Below are 17,433 nucleotides of genomic sequence, written 5' to 3'. Positions count from 1 at the left end.
TAACCGTTGCGCTCGTGTCTTGCATTTTTTGCAGCGTCTCGCGCATGACTTGTCGTTCTCAAGTTAAAAATCAATTCAACTTTTAAAAATCGTTGAATTTTCCCCATTTCATTGCCCGTCTCACGTTTTTCAAAGCAAAAACGTGTTGTGTGAACGAGCCCTTAGACAGACGTCAGTCACCGAGAGCCGCAAACATCAGAACTTTTACAGTTCCTCCTGAACCAAAACAACCAGCTTTTGCTGCCTCACATCATAACCGTAATTACGAGATGGCAGCCCGTGATGTTATGTCAACAATATCAACGGTGAAATTAATCTGCAGCAGTCAGGTGGCACAAGAGCTCTGTCAGTTGTTTATTTCAGAGACAATTTATATAAGAGACATGCCACTTCCTCAATCCTCAATACAACTATATAAGGAAAACCCGTAACGGCAAAGATGGCGGTTGTATGCACATGTCCCGCCCCTCCCGCTGGAAAGCCAATCATCTGCTTTTAACAGTCAAGCCGGGAAACATTTAAGCCTATCGTCTGGTTCCACTGAAGTCAAGGTTTTGCCTGTTGGTGTCGTGAACCCTTGCGCATGCGTAGTATAAGTATAACCTGTGAGGAAAAATGCGTTTTAAAACTTATTTTGGGGCAAAGTCATCAAGATTTTTCAGCGATTTTTATCTGCTGTTTCTATACATGCAGTTTTTATGTCCCGGTGACCAGAGATAGTGCAGTTCTGACTCTCTGCCCATTCATGTAGATAGGAGCCTGGTCTTGTTAGTCCGAAATAGCTGCCCGGAGGCGTTGCCAAGATGGCGGCCGAGTGGCACGACTTGCCTAAAAGGGCTTTGTTTATGTTCAGTATTATTAACGTTATGTGCTTTGAGACATGAGGTAATGTAACGCCGTCTCTCGTGACGTTTTACGCGTTCATGTGTTTTGAAGGAGGCGTGGCTTTGGAGACGCTGTGAAGGGAGGGTGGGATCTTATGCTTTCAAATCTCATTTGCTATACCCTACCTTTAATTCTATTGAAAATTCAGTTGAATAGAATTAATGTTTTATAGCACTTAGATGTATAAACTTTTTACTAATATTTTACTTCATATGTAGATTTTTTTAATGTGCATTTTTGTTGTGGTGATTTTTGTGTGGTTGCATTTTGGTGCAAAAATTGTTGATATGTTTTGATACGTTTTCTACAGCAAATCTGTAAAGCAGAACAGTGAAAGTGATTTCAAGGTAACCCGTTATGATTTCTCTTGAAAAAAATTTCAATTGAATTTGCATTTCTGTGTAACTTAAAAACAGTTGATGTTTAGTACAAGCGAAAGGCAGCATAGCAAGCGTGTGTAAACAACACCTTTTAGATGCTAGGGAGAAACCTTCTCTGCTCACGCTCCTGTAAATGTTGGCAGTAAATGGTAAAGAAGATGGTGTTGTGTAAATGTCCTCGGGCCTGTGTTGCTACTTCCTGAAGGGGATTTTTCAGGAGGGATTGAGCTCGAGCGGGTGAAAGGGCCTATAGGATGACTAACTCGCCCTGGAAAGTACACAGATCTCCTGGAGGTTGAGGGGCCGGACCGCAGGTGTGGCAGGAGCTAAACGTGCCGGGCTGAGGAATGGGTTAGGATGGTGTTTACCCATGGAGGATACAGCTGGAAAACTTGGGATCGAAAAAAAAAAAAAGGGGATGCCTTTGGACAACTTCCTGAACTTTTATGAGGTTACACAGTTAGTGTTTGGTCAGCACGTGTTATTAAAGGGTTAGTTCGGCCAAAAATGAAAAGTATGTCAACAGATACTCATTGCAAACTTGCACTCTAAAAAATGATGGGTTGTTTCAACCCATTTTTGGGTAAAATATGGACAAACCCAAATGTTGGGTTAAAATGTAATTGAAAAATTTAACCCAATGGCTGGGTTTGTCCATATTTGACCCAAAATTGGGTTGAAACAACCCAGCATTTTTTTGAGTGTGTTTATTCTCTTTATTCTCAAGGCAAGATACTATAGGGAAAACCTTTTTTTTTTTCATGCAAGTCTTGTGGCTATACTTTTAAAGTGTGCATTTTAAGATTTATGTTGCCCAATTTACTTCCATTGCAAGTGTTGTTTTTTTGCTTATATTTTAAATACAAAATTATTTTGAGGTAATTATGACATTATAGCAAATGTTGGTCACATTTAAAATCTCTAAATGCCTTCATATTTTGACAACAAAATACCAAAATACATTTTGGGCTACCGGTATTTGGCTTTTCATTTTGAATGTTTTCATTTCAGTAAACGTTCAAAATGCCATTTTAAGCGTTTATTATATTGCACGTTATCTATTTACATCTGTAGGTTTCAATTACAATACATATCTTTAAAGGCTGTTTTGCTAAATGAGTCAGATATCTCAACTTCAACACCACACTTTACAGTTTAACACCAATCTATATTCTGATATCTATATTTTTAACAGCATTTTAATCCTGAAAACATGATTTTGTCCCCCCTGGCTGTTGATTTTTTTTTTTATTAATGAAGTAATAAAAAGAGATATCTAATATCCCCTCTGTAAAACTCTAATATATCAACAATTTTGAATCTGGCTTTATCAAATGATCAGTTTTCTGTTCATCAAATGTATGCAAATGAGAGCATATTAAATTGATAAATGAGAAAACTTACAATACAACCAAAGTTTAAATCTTTTACCCTGTTCAACAGAGAAAGGAAACTGAATGTTCACACTTTTTTTTTTTGACATGCAATGTGAAAGACAAGGGGGTTTCAAGCTGAAAAAAGCATTGTGAAATCTAAATCTAAAGTCATGCATTTTTGGGTGAACTAATCCTCTGTAACACTCGCAGCAGAAGCTCCTACAGGTGGCATCTCGCAAATCAAGATTTTCAGAGTAAAGTCCAATAATGGTGATCATCAAAGCTGGGTGTTTACTCTTCTGAAGGAATTGGTTGACACACATTTTCCATGACTCTGGTGGCCAGCTCATGTGTTTGTCCTCCTTGCCCTGTATAGAGACACACTCAGCTCAGAAAGAGTCACTGCTGCCCCAAACCCCCCTTCCTGGAAACAGCTGCATGCTGAGAGAAAGACGGAGAGAGAGAGAAAAAAAGGGAAGGCAATAAAGTAGAGGGCTGGATGTATTTATTTGCTTTTGGTCTAGATTACCAGCAGCACTCAGTTTCTCTTCCCACTAACACTTTACCATGAGAAGTCCCCGGTCAGAGTTAAAGTCCTGCGCTACGGTAAACACAACCACACTGATGGGACGTATTGTGTGAGTCTTTATTTGTCCCATCTGTCTCTACAAGGAAGTAAAACTGCACAATGTACTGCAGGGCTTCTGTTTGACTTTTTCAACGGCAGATACTTTTGAGATATGGTGTGTTTATTCCATCACACAACTAAATGAATCCCAGAGCAGACCTGCGAGTGCAGCTGCTTCGTGACTTAAAGGTTGTTTTTTTGTTTTTTTTTGATGCAAGCGTGTGAGGAAAGATAGATCAGAGGGAAAAAGAGAGAGAGAAAAAAATCAGCTTCACAATGCAGGGTGCCTGATATTTTGGGGACTTTTGACATTTCGTATTCAAATGAAAAGATCAAAAAGATCCACATACTGTACAGTGGCCCCAGAATTATTAGATGCATCTTTTCTTTTTACTTAACTTCAATTTTGTCCCTTCATTTCTGCTTAGTGTCTTTTAATCAGCTGGTGTTTTTGTGATTTTTAGTGTATGTATGAAGTCAGTCCTGTAGGTTCACACAGATGTTGTTTAGATATACAGCATTTAAACCATTTTTTTTCTCTCTTTAAAACTGAATGAATGCTTTTGTGTATGTAAAGTGTACTTGTGCCATCTTTCTTAAAATACCACTTGCTCTGGTATTTTTTTGTCTAATACAAAGGCATTCAGAGATGATAAATGTGACCAATGCTTTCTATAATGTTACAATTACCTCAAAGTAATTTTGATTCACCCCTATGTTTTAAAGGGGTGGTAAAATGCCCTTTTCACAAGATGTAAAATAAATCTCTGATCTACCTAGAGTGTGTCTGTGAAGTTTTAGCCCAAAATATCCCCACTGATATTTTTATGTTAAAGTTGTCACTTTTTGAGGGTGTGAGAAAAACACAGTTTTTGTGTCTGGCCCTTTAAATGCAAATGAGCTGCTGCTCCCGGCACAGGGGGCGGAGCTTCAACAGTGTGTGTGTGTGTGTGTGTGTGTGTTAGCAGCTGCAATTACCTCACACAGACGCACTAAAATGTCAGAAACTGTTCTGTCTTTAATGTTAAAACGGAGTCAGACAAAGATGGAGAGACTCAAGAAGAAGAGACAACATGTAGAAGCAACAGGACGTCTCTGAATGGTTAGTTGATGAGTTTATGTTGCTGATGTGGAGTTAACTATCTTCAATTAGCATATTCTGTCATGATAATCTATAAATCGCTCGTATAGGAACTGTTGTGAGATGCACACAGAGTGACTTTCTATTGCATGTGAAAAGACGGATGCTAAAGTTTAAGCTGACTCACAAATGTGCTCGACTACAACAACTCTTCCTCTTCTCAACATGGACTGTGTTCCCGGGGGCGGGGCTTATGGACATTTTAGGGTTGGTGATGGTACCAGCCGTTTGTTGTAGTCCTTAAAAAACGATTTCTTTAAAAGCAAATATCTTCCTTTGCTTTGAACTTTGAGCGTTGTAACTTTGCAGATGTTGTGTATGATCAAAAAACACTTGCAATGGAAGTAAATTGGGCAACATTAAAAGCACACAAGACTTGAACAACACACATACACTGTATTCCGTGACTTAAAGTGTTTTTTTGTTTGTTTTTTTAGATGCAAGCGTGTGAGGAAAGATAGCTCAGAAGGAAAAAGAGAGAGAGAAAAAAAAATCAGCTTCACAATGCAGGGTGCCTGATATTTTGGGGACTTTTGACATTTCGTATTCAAATGAAAAGATCAAAAAGATCCACGTACCTACAGTGGCCCCAGAATTATTAGATGCATCTTTTCTTTTTACTTAACTTCAATTTTGTCCCTTCATTTCTGCTTAGTGTCTTTTAATCAGCTGGTGTTTTTGTGATTTTTAGTGTAGTGCTCACCCTCAAAAAGTGACAATTTCAACATGCTATATAAAAATATCTTTTGAGCTAAAACTTCACACACACACACTCTGTGGACGTCAAAGACTAATTTTACATCTTGTGAAAAGAGCATTATACCACCCCATTCAAATATATTTTGGTGTTTCTTATTTCGTAACTATGTCTTTTGGTATGCAAGTCCAATGTTGTGTTCTGGCCGTGTCAAATCACCCAGAAATGGGACAATTAAAGTATATTCAATAAAGTATATTCAACTAGAGTGATATAATCTTAGTGAAGTTATGGATAATATTTCCTCCAAATATTTCAGACCCAGTCATGACCTCTTACAGCTGGTAAACCAGAGTCACTTTCACATGATATGCACATGGAAACAAGACAAGAACATTTTCACGGAGTAAAATCTGCCCACAGGAATGACATCTGCGCTGCACGACTAGCAGCTCGAGTAGCTAACAGCAGTCCAACCACTAAAAGGACCATTTAAGACACATTACAGCTCAAATAACATATCTTTCAGGAAGACAAAGATATTTCTGCTTTTTAAACCCTGAATTGCAAGACCATTTAATCTCATTGTAGGTGGTGTAATTTAAAGGGATAGGTTACATAGTGTGAAAAATCAATTACTCACCTTCACATCGTTCCCATGAGACTTTCGTTCATCTGCAGGAACACAAATGAAGATATTTTTAATGAAACCTGAGAGATTTCTGTCTTGAAAATGTATTCACCCAAAATGCTGACGCTTCAAAACATTCATAAAGAGATGGCTAAACTAATCCATATGAGTTGAGCGGTTTAATCCAAGTCTCCTGAAGAGACACGATCGCTTTATATGATGAACAGATTGAATTTAGGCCTTCTATCATATAGAAACATTGATCAGCGAACAATGCGTACAGCATTCACATTTTGGTAAACGGAAGCTCAAGCATGTTTGTTTGTTCATCAAGCGTGTATCTGTTATGTTTGCTGATAAATGTGTGATTGTGAATATAAGCCTATTATTTTTGAGTGAACTATCCCTTTATGTATGAGTTTTTGCAGTAAAAAAAAGTCAAAATGAGTGTGTGGTGTAGACATTTATGCTTCAAATGCTGTCAGTAGCTTAATATGTATATTAAAGGTTGTGTAGGTAAGAATTGTCTAAATAACTTTTTTTCAAATTGGCTTAAACTGTCTTTATATACCAATACATAATTAAAATGTAAGTACTTTGAAAAAGAGAGTATAAAAATTGAGTGACTATAGTGTATTTAATCTTCAAAAAACACAGCTCATTAATTCCATTCGGGACGAAACAAGTGATTGGCTTGCGCGACTGTCACTCTCCGTCGCCATGACTACCGCCGCTATTACTGGCTCTGCCCACGTGCGCGCAGTCGCGCACCCGTTTTTAGGTGGGAGTGAATGGAATTAATGAGCTGTGTTTATTGAAGATTAAATACACTAGAGTCACTCAGTTTTTTATACTCTCTATTTCAGAGTACTTGCATTTTAATTATGCATTGGTATATAAAGACAGTTTAAACAAATTTGAATAAAAGTTTTTTTAGACAATTCTGACCTACCCAACCTTTAACTGTATATTAATCAGCCAAAAGTGGATATCAGTCTGCTTTAACAGTTAGTCCATCACCACCCTAACTAATGAATATTGTACAGCTAGTAGAACTAGTACAACTGCATATTTATCTGATGATGAGCTGCCACTTTTTCTTTCAGTCACACTTTCCTTGTGAAGACAATGACTCTCCATGCCCACTAAAACCACTCACTTATCTCTGTTTTAGGACCAGATGAATGTCTGATTTGGTTTCTTTTTCTCGAAAGGTCACTGCAGTTGATGCCATCGTCATGTCTACGTGACACTCATGTCGAGTTTATTCACATTTGCAAGGTTTTTCACTTGTGCAACACTTTCTGTAAGTGACCTGTGACCTACTTCACTTCTCATAAAGCATAAAGATACAAACATGATGAACAACAAACATGGAATGTCCTCACACAAAACTGAATTTCCCCTACCTCACATTTCCTTGTGATTCATTATTTGGATTTGTTTGCTTTAATTATTTTTAGATAATCTATTACAATGATCTATGCAGTGTACAGTATGTGCCCATCATGTCTTTAATATTTTAAAGATAGTTTTCCTTTCTCTCAGTAGCACAAGTGAATGCATGGGTGCATTTTAAATCATTGCACTACTTTCAGTTCTGATGAAGCGTGCTGCACTTCTAACATGAAAATGTTTGTTTTTTAATGAAATATTACAGGTGTTTCTTCCCTTTTTTTCTCTAATCAATGTTACAAACAAAACTTTTTTCTTGGGGAATATTGTTTAAATTGGTAATCGGTTTATACTTGTTGTTTCCTCTGTGTCTTAATATAACTACATCTTGTTTTGTAAAAATGTCCTTTAACAAAAGCCACTTCCTTAACGGCATCGTCCTCCAGGAAGTGACATTATTTTGGAAGGAAAACAACAACATCACAAACATCAGTAAATATAAGCAATGTATTTGATGAATTCTGGGATTTATATGGTAATATAAATCATTTAAATATACTATTTAAATCATTTTCTTTTTTTTTAAAGGTGGCTAATTCAAGTTTTTTTCTTGGAATCCATTTTGTTTTTGTTTTAACTGTGTAAATAAAACATGTAATATATCAAAGTAAATAAAGAATGAAATAAAGCCCAAGTGCCTGTCTGATTTTCTTTAAATATTTCCTTTATACTGTAACTCACAAGCATATTAATATTTTAAAAAAGATACAGAAGAACAGCAATGCCCTGCTACTGTCAGTTTTTGGTTCATCTTCTGCCGTGCATTAACAGAGCCACGCACGAATCACGATGCATCATGTCAACTACTTAAGTGTGAACTGGCTGCTGTAAACCTGATGCAACTCCATCGCACGGCAGAGATGCTCACACAGATCTCGAGGTGATTCAACCGCTGGCAACAAGTCAACATAAACTCTTTATAATAATAAGCTCATAATGTCTCAGTGTTTAACAGCACAGCATGCTCTAATTGTTTACCAGCTGAACAATAGTGCCCAAGAACATGCATGGGTCATCAGAGTTCAGGAACATAAGCTGGAGAAGATGCACGGCTGAATAGACTTGTTTTTAAGGTGTTCCTGTTCAACAAACACCCATTAAGATTAATATTAGAAACGACTTCTGTGACTCAGAGTGCATTGCTATTAGATGTGCATCTCAATAATCTGGTTTTGGTCAATACGAGGTTCTGACATTCATTCATTAATTGTTGTATTTTTTATTTATTTAAAGGACAATGTAGATCAACCAAATTGGTCACCTAAATTAAATGGGGGGCATACTTAAATAATTGTTCGTTTTTGGTTTTAGGGTTAGGGTATTCATTTAGTTTAAAGAAAATTTGAGATAAAATGCATGAACACTGAGGAAGCTAAAAGGATAAACACTCTTATTTGATTTGTAAACTGACCAATCAGATTCAATATGCAAATGATGCAATGCCATTTCGGTAACACTTTTAGTTTAGGGTCCAATTCTCACAATGAACTAGTTGCTTATTATCATGCATTTAGGATATTGGCTGATTATTAGTTCTTAACTCACACATTATTACCTTATTCTGCATGACCCTATTCTACATCCACCCAATACCTAAACTTAACAACTACCTTACTAACTATTAATAAGCAGCAAATAGGAGTTTATTGAGGCAAAAGTCATAGTTAATAGTTAGTTAAGTGAGAATTGGACCCTAAACAAGTGTGACTGCCATTTCTAACTGCAGGCGCAGAAAAATGAACCTCTTTCTGTATATAGGCCTACATTTATCAAACCTGAATTGTTCATTATGTTTTATAAACAAGTAGGCTGGTGATTGGAAAGATTAGAACATGTTGTTAAATATGTATGACAGCTGAAGGGTGTCATTTACAAGCATCAACAAACAAAACAGCGAAAATAATTCTGCAGCAGTTCTTTATGTCGTAAGCACACGCTGTGTCATCTCATGACAGTAAGGAATACAGCCGGAACAAAACAAAATGCTGTTTAAATCTTAATGCGCTTTGATGAATTTATTTCCACATCCTGACTGTGTTCTGATGGAGCACATGCTTTTCCACCCGCATGCGGCCTGATGCAAACTCCTCCAGTGCATATATGGAAACTGCGACACGTGCTGCCACTTCAAACACATCCCAAGATAAAAGCCCCGAGAGAAGAGCATCTTGGCTCAGTGTGTGTTTATATCTCATTCAGAACTATTGCAAAAATCTCTCTCTCGCACCAGATCCTCCTCAACCCTCACCACAATCCTCATGCAGATCACAGTCGCTTGATCAAACTTCAAAGTCAACAACTGAAACAACATCCCATTTCAGCTGACATCATCATGACGGCATGGGCGGGGAAATAACCACTTCCCCCCCGAACACCTGTGTGCGTCGAGCGGTGACCGCCACATGAAACATGGTCATGTTTTTCCTCCCAAAACCCCATATTCCCAAATTAACCTGGTTGGGACTCACCCAACTGAGTAATCTTACAGTGATTTTTTAAGGTTCCTGAAAAAAAAAAATATTGCAATATTTATTCTTAATGATTTATCCGTGCACATTCGTATTTTTTGTTAAATTCATGTGCCTCGTAATCTTGAATTCAAATAACTTCCCTTCCCTCTTGCAGCATCTCTTCTCTGATGACGAGGGCGGGGCAACCTGTCACTCACATGAGATCCATCATTAGCAAACCACAACCATCCAATCAATTCCCTATATGGACAAAATCAAGCCCCGCCCTACATTTCTTTTTGTTTGAGAAGCAGTTTCACTCTGATGTACATCACAATAGGGCGGAAAAGACATATTGTGAGGTATGTCACTGAATTATAAGGTTGCAAGCTTTTAGCTAGCTCACAAACAATAACTAACATAAGCTTGCTGTATTAAATGCTGGCTTTACATACCAGTCCTCAAACTAAGCAAAATCTTCACTCTTCACCACAATGGTAACCCAGAGAAATTGAAATCAACATAATTGAACATTAAACACTGTCAGGTCTCCTTTTCTCATCTTCTTAAAAATATAAAAGTAATACTTAACAGGGAGAGTAAAAACATTGAAATTAAGTTTCAGTTTCTATGTTTCAGTAACATCAACAGCAAAATCATTTTCAAGTACTTTTTTGGTTCATATTTATTTTTATCTAGCAGATTGCACATTTTAGAGAGTTACCGAAACCAAAGAAATCAAGTTTAGAAGAGAAACAGTTATGGAAGCTTGTTTCTGTCATGGAATAATAAAAAAATAACAAAGGTAATTGTAAATAGAAGAAGAATTGTGATACATAATCTGACTTTTTCCCCCCAAGATTATAACTCGCAAATCTGACTTTTAAAAAAATCATATTTGTGAGAGTTTATATGTGAATAAAAGCCTAAATTAAATCTGTTCATATAAACTGATTGTGTCTCTTTATAAAATTTGGACTAAACCGCTTGACGATCTTTTTATGAACTTTTTGAAGCGTCAAAGTGGTAGTTGCATAGCCTGTCAATGGACGGACAGAATTTTACTTCTGAAATGCTTCTGAAATTTGATGCAACACAAAGCTGTCAACATGAAATTAAAATGAACAAAAATGAGCTCCTGGACTTATTTAGCTATTAATCAGTTCATGGTTTAAAAAAAAAAAAATTCTAATGACATCACAAATCCATCATACTTTGCTTGCTTTTTTTACTTATTGCTGACATTATATCATGATATTAATGAAGTCGTCCTACATAAAAGGCTGCTGTTCGATATCTGATGCTGATAGAGCATCTGCTAAATAAATTCTACATTTATTTATATTAAATGCACCCTTTCTTTAAATAATATTGTGGTTGTTTACTGCCATGGTCTCCATCAGATCAGGCTATATTGTAGACACACCTGACAGAAAAAAAAATCGCCACCATGTACTGAAGACGAAGGTTTCGCCCAGCTGAGCTGATAAACATGTGAAGGTGATTGCATGATGGAAATTCTCTATGTGAATGGAGTCAATAGAGGAAGACATTTGTCTGGGGTTTAAACCACAATATCCTGAACGTACAGCCCCTTTTCTGTACAAGATTTATCTGCGTGCAGTCAAATACCAGTAACACACAGCACCTGTGAGTGTGTGTGTGTGTGTGTGCAATTCCAATGAAGTCTGTACATTTCCTGAAAGATGTGGTTTTTTTACAGTAAGGGGAAACCAACAATGCGGCTGGAACACAGCGTGCCGTTTGAGAACCGTGCAATGATGATGAATTGAGTTTAAAACAGGGATACATGTCAAAGCAAACAGAATTTGCATTTGTTTGCATTGAGCTCTATCACTCTTGACAGATCAGACGCCTGCTAACAGTGCAGATGAATTATCTGACAATCAAATTAAATGAAGTGTGACATAATGTGAGTTTTAAAATAATTTATTCTCCAAGTACTTCCCGAGAGCATTAACAAAAAAACAAAACAAACAAACAAAACAAACAAAAAGTTGCAAGACATTCATTCTGATGTTTTGAGTGGGGAAAAGAAGAAACGTTATTCAAAACGTTTCAGGTTATACTGGTCAGCAGTGTGCAATAGTATAACAATCAAGCATTTAAATGAATTTAAAGGATTAGTTCACTTTCAAAAAATGTTTTGCTGATAATTTACTCACCCCGACGTCATCCAAGATATCCATGTCTTTCTTTCTTCAGTCGAAATGAAATTAAGGTTTTTGAGGAAAACATTCCAGGATTATTCTACACAGAATGGACTTCGATTGGCAACCATCTATCCCAATGTTCAAAGAAGGTTCAAATGTCCGTCTCAATGCAGCTTCAAAGTCTCGACACGATCCCAGTCGAGAAATAAGGGTCTTATCTAGCGAAACGATCTGTCATTTAAAAAAAAAAAAAAAAAACTTTTTAACCACAAATGCCCGTCTTGTACCATCTCTGCGATGCGCTACGTATTACGTCATCACGTTGGAAAGGTCACAAAATAAATAATAATAATAAATTAAAACAAAGATGTCGGAGTACACAGACAAATAAGAGATGACGTGACCCGTGACCTTTTCAACGTGATGACGCAATGCGTGGCGCATCTCAGAGATGGCACACAATGGGCATTTGTGGTTAAAAAGTATATATATATATATTTATTTATTTTGCGTGTGTGTGAAAATGACAGATCGTTTCGCTAGATAAGACCCTTATTTCTCGACTGGGATCGTGTAGAGACTTTGAAGCTGCATTGAGACGGACTTTTGTACCTTGAACATTGATAGATGGTTGCCATTGAAGTCCTGGAGAAATCCTGGAATGTTTTCTCAAAAACCTTAATTTCTTTTTGTCTGAAGAAAGAAAGACATGGACATCTTGGATGACATCGGGGTGAGTAAATTATCAGCAAATTTTCTTTTGAAAGTGAACTGATCCTTTAAGTCCATCTATTTATTTAGTCATGATGATTATTATTTATAATAAATAGTTCACCCAAACATGAGAAGTTGCTGTTGATTTACTCACCCTCAGGCAATCCAAGATGTAGGTGACTTTTCTTCTTCATCAGTAGGACAGCATCTCAGTGAAACCGTGGTCCTTGCTGAATCATAAAATAAAGCCTACATTTGAAAGTCAAAAAATATATACAGGCAAAACAAAATTAATACCGTGTCTCCAGACGATTCATTAAGGTCTTATGAAGCGAAACGATCTATGCAAGAAAATGTACATTATTTACAACATTATTACCTGTGGGCAATCGGTCCTCCTGAGCGCGTTCACGACAGTCTGGAATCTGGAGCGCGAGCTTCCGGTCGCAGTATGACGTAAGTGCGTAAGAAAGAGATGTGTTTGTTGTATATTTCGTTTGTAACACGGAAGCAAAACACTACTAGTGTAAAGTTAACTACCGTAGTTGTGAATGTGAGATACAAGCAACACACGCGTCCTCCCTCTCTGAAACAAACACAGAGAGGAACGTCATTATGCGACAGAAAGCACGCGCTCAAGACTGCCAACGGGTCCATACCGTTTGCAGAAGCTTAACTTACAGGTAATAATGTTGTAAATAATGTAATAATTTCTTGTATAGAGCGATCGTTTCGCTCCATAAGACCACAATGTATAGTCGAGAGCCACGGGTATTAATTTTGTTTTGCCTGTTGTTGTTTTTTACTCCTAAAGTGACGGTAGCCGTTGGCTTGAATCACCAAGAATCACGGTTTCATCTAAAATATCTTCTTCTAGCGAAAAAAATCACCAAAGTTACATCTCGGATGGCCTGAGGGTGAGTAAATCAACTGTACATTTTCATTTTTGGGCGTACTATCCCTCTAAGTAGTAATGTAACACAATAGCTCTTTTATAACTTAGGCCTAGCCTATTATTATTATTACTTTGCCAGGTTGATTTTGTTTTTCCAATTTTTATTTATTTTAGACTGTTTTTTCCCTTCATTTTAAAGGCTGTAAATTTAGAAATTTGAGTTAGGATAGATGTTGACATTATAATGTTTACAGTGTACTTATGATGATCAGCTGTATTGAAAGTCATTCTTTAATCTCATTTCCTTGAGAATTTTCCCTCATATCAAAGATCAAAAGTGTAACCTTTTATCAGTCTGTGCTGCAAATTGTTTTTAAACTTGCACACTTTGATTGGCTGGAAGCAACAAATGCAATGGCCGTCTTTCTTTAAAAAAAAATTATGACAAAATATATCATTATTTGTGACATCATTGAGAGGTTTTATTCCCCCAGACTTCACCAAATCAACAGACTCATGTCACTGCATGGCTAACTGAATCATGCTAAAGTTAGACAACTAAAATACTCAATAAATCCTTCAGCCTTAGGGCACGTGCAGTCATGTGACCAGTACACACTGAGACTGAGAGGTGATTGGCTGAGTGCAAACTATGGAATTGTGTCACAGTTTGTGCCAAGTGGAAGGTACCGTACTTTCCATGTTCTGCTGAAGATCATTGATAGGCTACTCATTTGGGGGAAGAGAGAGTTTCCAGATCTCACACAAAACAAAAAAAGTCTTTGTAAAATGTGTCGTAACATTGACCCAGGAGTTTTTCATGCAGGTTGTACCTAATCTGACCCGTAAATGACTTTCAATTATGTAACGCAATAAATGTTGTCAGGTTTGAAATGATCATCAATCTGACCAGTCATGACAAATTCCTTTGGGAAAACATTTTTACAGTGTGCAGTTAGAGCAATGAAGCATGCACATATTTTAAAATGGGAATTTTAAATCAAAAAGTAAATTTACTGTAGCGTATTTCTATGTATTCCAATATATTCCAATTCAAGAACTGTTTATTCATGTACATACTGATTAATTTATCATAGCATTGCTGCCTTAATCTTCCATTTCATTTAAAGTGTATTTCTGCTTATTTAGCTCTGCAATCCTTTGCAGTGTATTCATCATTTTATAATGGATTAATTTTAGTTGATACTAAAATTACCTTGTTTTCTCTCCCTGAGTTTTTGCGTTTTATGTTGATCCAACTTTGTTTTCTTGCAGAGAATCAATAAAATACTCAGTCCATCCATTTTTAGTAAAATCTGTGGATTAATGCTTATTAAAAGAGACTGAGTCGGTATTTAGAAAGTTGAAAAAAGCGGCTTTTATTTACAGCTGTATTGCACAAATTAGCACAGAAAATTTCAGTGCAAAATACAAAAAGATGCATTTAACAAACAAACAAACAAACAAAAAAATTGTCATTGTGCTACAATTGTACTGGGTCCTGGGTGGCGTCAGATCGGGCAATGCGGGTGTTCAGTGCAACAGGACTGAAGAGACTCAGTCAGAGGTCCAGTGAGAAACACAGGTTGGCCTGAAATCCATGGATTTCCCTCAGAAGAAATAAAAAAAAGGTTTGTTCTTAAAGGGCTAAAGAACGGGAATGCTGCAAGAATCCTTCAGCAAAGGCAGAGAACGAAAACATGGAACATGACACAACGCACAATGCCAAAAGCATTGAAAAACGAGGTCTTTGGTTTGAGTGGTAAACCTGGAACGGTAGACAAGCTAAACATTATCATTTTGGCAAAGAGAAACAATCTAACTGATATACAAACCAATTCATATGATAACAGGGCCAAGTAGGAATATCTAACCGACGGATTTTTACACACACACCGTATATATTTATTTCTTAAACTTTCAGCAATACCTTTCATGGTAGGTAGTCAACACATCATTTCATATTTACTTAATTCTTTCCATCTAAAAATAAAACATTATTATTATACCAACATACTTGATGACTCGTTCTGAGCCTTGTGCATTGATTACTGGAATACTGGGACAATGGTAAAAAAAAAAGAGAAGAACCAATAAGCCAAAGTAAAGATGGAAGACCGGTTTGTTCAAGAAATCTACACAGGTGTATTTCCCTTAGTCCCTGAGGCTGGTTAAAGGTCAATTAGTCAAGCCAGTTAGTAAGATGTGGGGTAAGGCTGGTGGTGAACAGTGGTTGTAATGTGTGCACTACTGGTGGATATGGGCAATTAACTATAAGGGCTGCAAATTCATTCCCAAGTTTGGTGTACGGTAATAAAAAAAAATCCTGCTCTATCACTATTGCTCTCTTGAACAAGGCACTTCAACGCAGTGTTTTTCACATGCATGATCACTTTGGGAGAACAATGATAAAATCCACATAACCCCTTGACCTAAACTAGATTCACCAAACTAGGCATAAGCACAATGTGTTGGAACATTAAAATTTCACTTTTGTTCTCGTTTCCCATTTCTAATTGAGAAACAAACAAGGAATCTAACAAATCGAAATGCCAAATGTGGAATGTTTCCGACATAAAATAATAAAAACGTCCATATTAGTTACACATACTCACTACCCTTGCCTGTCAAATGAGATTTTCATTTACATAAAAGAATTCATATACTGTTCTAGTACCTGAAGATGTTTGTCAGACCTTTTCACATGACTCATCTCTAAACACTATTGTAATGCGACACTTTGACCTTTGCATGAAAAGCATTGCAGACAGAGTACTGGCAAAGCGGAAAATAGTGAAAGTAAACAAAAGGCTTAATGCACATTTGAGCCTATAACCGGAAAATTACATGTAAAACGTATATTTACAAAACTTTACTGCTCAGGATGCAAAGGTCAGCTGCAAAAAAGGGTTAGAGTTCAAATTGTTTGAAGTTTGAATGTTACATTATAAGCAAGGATGTATCAATAGGTATAACTATGCGGTTACGTTAGCTAAATTTAGCAGGCAAAAAAAGGTCTATTGTTAATAGTGTTGCTTACAAAGAAGTCACTTTCGAACCAAGCAGCTTTCTGTCAGTCAAAGCAGTGAATTTGTATGACCAACTTGAACATGAACGAAATCTGCGTGGAGAACTATTTTTTTTTCCTCGCGTGAAACTCCCGAACATGTGGATTCCTATTGAAATGACTGGCTTTCGCCTGCGAAATGCCGCAGAGCAACGGTAAATGTAACCGCACTTTAAGGTTGCGCCCTCTAGGGAAATAATCGTTTTATTCGTGTAATTTTTACTTTGCTCCAGTGCAAAATTGTAGCAGAAGATTCTTCCAAATGGTTGCGTCAGCAGCGATGCACTTAGATGGGAAGTAGCAGCTAAACTATAACTTATAGTAGTGCTTACTTGCCAATGTCTGCCTTTTAGCATAACAGTATGGACTACTGAGTGAATGTCATATCACATAATTAATATTTATGTTCCTCCCCCTTGTACTAAAGGTTACAATGCTTAATCTGCATGGAAAGCAGCGCCAAGAGATAATGTGGTACTTGGTGCTTCATAGAGTTTTTTGGATCGAGTCATGTGAAAAGACCTTTCATTATTTGGCTCGGAAGCCAATGTCAAATCCACAAAAGACTGGCTAAAGTTAATTCATCGTGCAAACGTTTTTTTTGACAAAATAAGTAAAATCTCTGTATATATTGTTGATGTTTTCGGACATGTTTTCTCAAATCTCATTTTCTGTTATGGGATTGTTATATAATATTTAATCTGATTTGTATTGACTACGCAGACCAAACGCAAGTGCAAACTTGAACACGTGAAGGAACCAATAAGGTCCACGCTTGACCGACTAACATCCACGTTCATGAAATTAAAAACAAGATGTACAAATTAAATACAGTGAAAAATAAATATAAAAGCCATGAAGAAAAAAGACAAGGTAAAGACAAAAAAAAAAAAAAGGAGAGACATGTCAAGGGCAAACAGGCACAGTTTCCACACTCCGT

At 36.8% G+C, this 17,433-nt stretch overlaps 1 protein-coding gene and 1 long non-coding RNA gene across 6 annotated transcripts in view; one reads left to right on the top strand and one right to left on the bottom strand.

Moving 5' to 3' along the window:
- Positions 1-17,433, top strand: part of lhcgr (luteinizing hormone/choriogonadotropin receptor) — a 165,320-nt gene that overhangs the window by 48,745 nt on the left and 99,142 nt on the right. For 2 of the 5 annotated variants that reach the window (XM_079635577.1, XM_079635576.1), the window contains exons 1-2: positions 12,964-13,214; positions 13,346-13,448. The exons of the other annotated variants lie outside the window; for them this stretch is intronic. The gene's annotated coding sequence lies outside the window, so the exon portion shown is untranslated. Of the gene's footprint in view, positions 1-12,963; positions 13,215-13,345; positions 13,449-17,433 lie in introns of those variants that run through there. 5 annotated transcript variants of the gene reach the window in all.
- On the bottom strand, positions 1,973-12,780 carry LOC307010696. The gene is made up of 3 exons (XR_013800244.1): positions 12,686-12,780; positions 5,751-5,782; positions 1,973-3,082 (listed from the first exon to the last, which is right to left on the bottom strand). It is a non-coding gene; the product is annotated as an uncharacterized lncRNA (long non-coding RNA).

Source organism: Phoxinus phoxinus (assembly GCF_949152265.1).
Source record: "Phoxinus phoxinus genome assembly, chromosome: 14".
NCBI lineage: Eukaryota > Metazoa > Chordata > Actinopteri > Cypriniformes > Leuciscidae > Phoxinus > Phoxinus phoxinus.
Note: the sequence above shows the minus strand (reverse complement) of the source record. Positions and strands in the feature narration are given on the sequence as shown.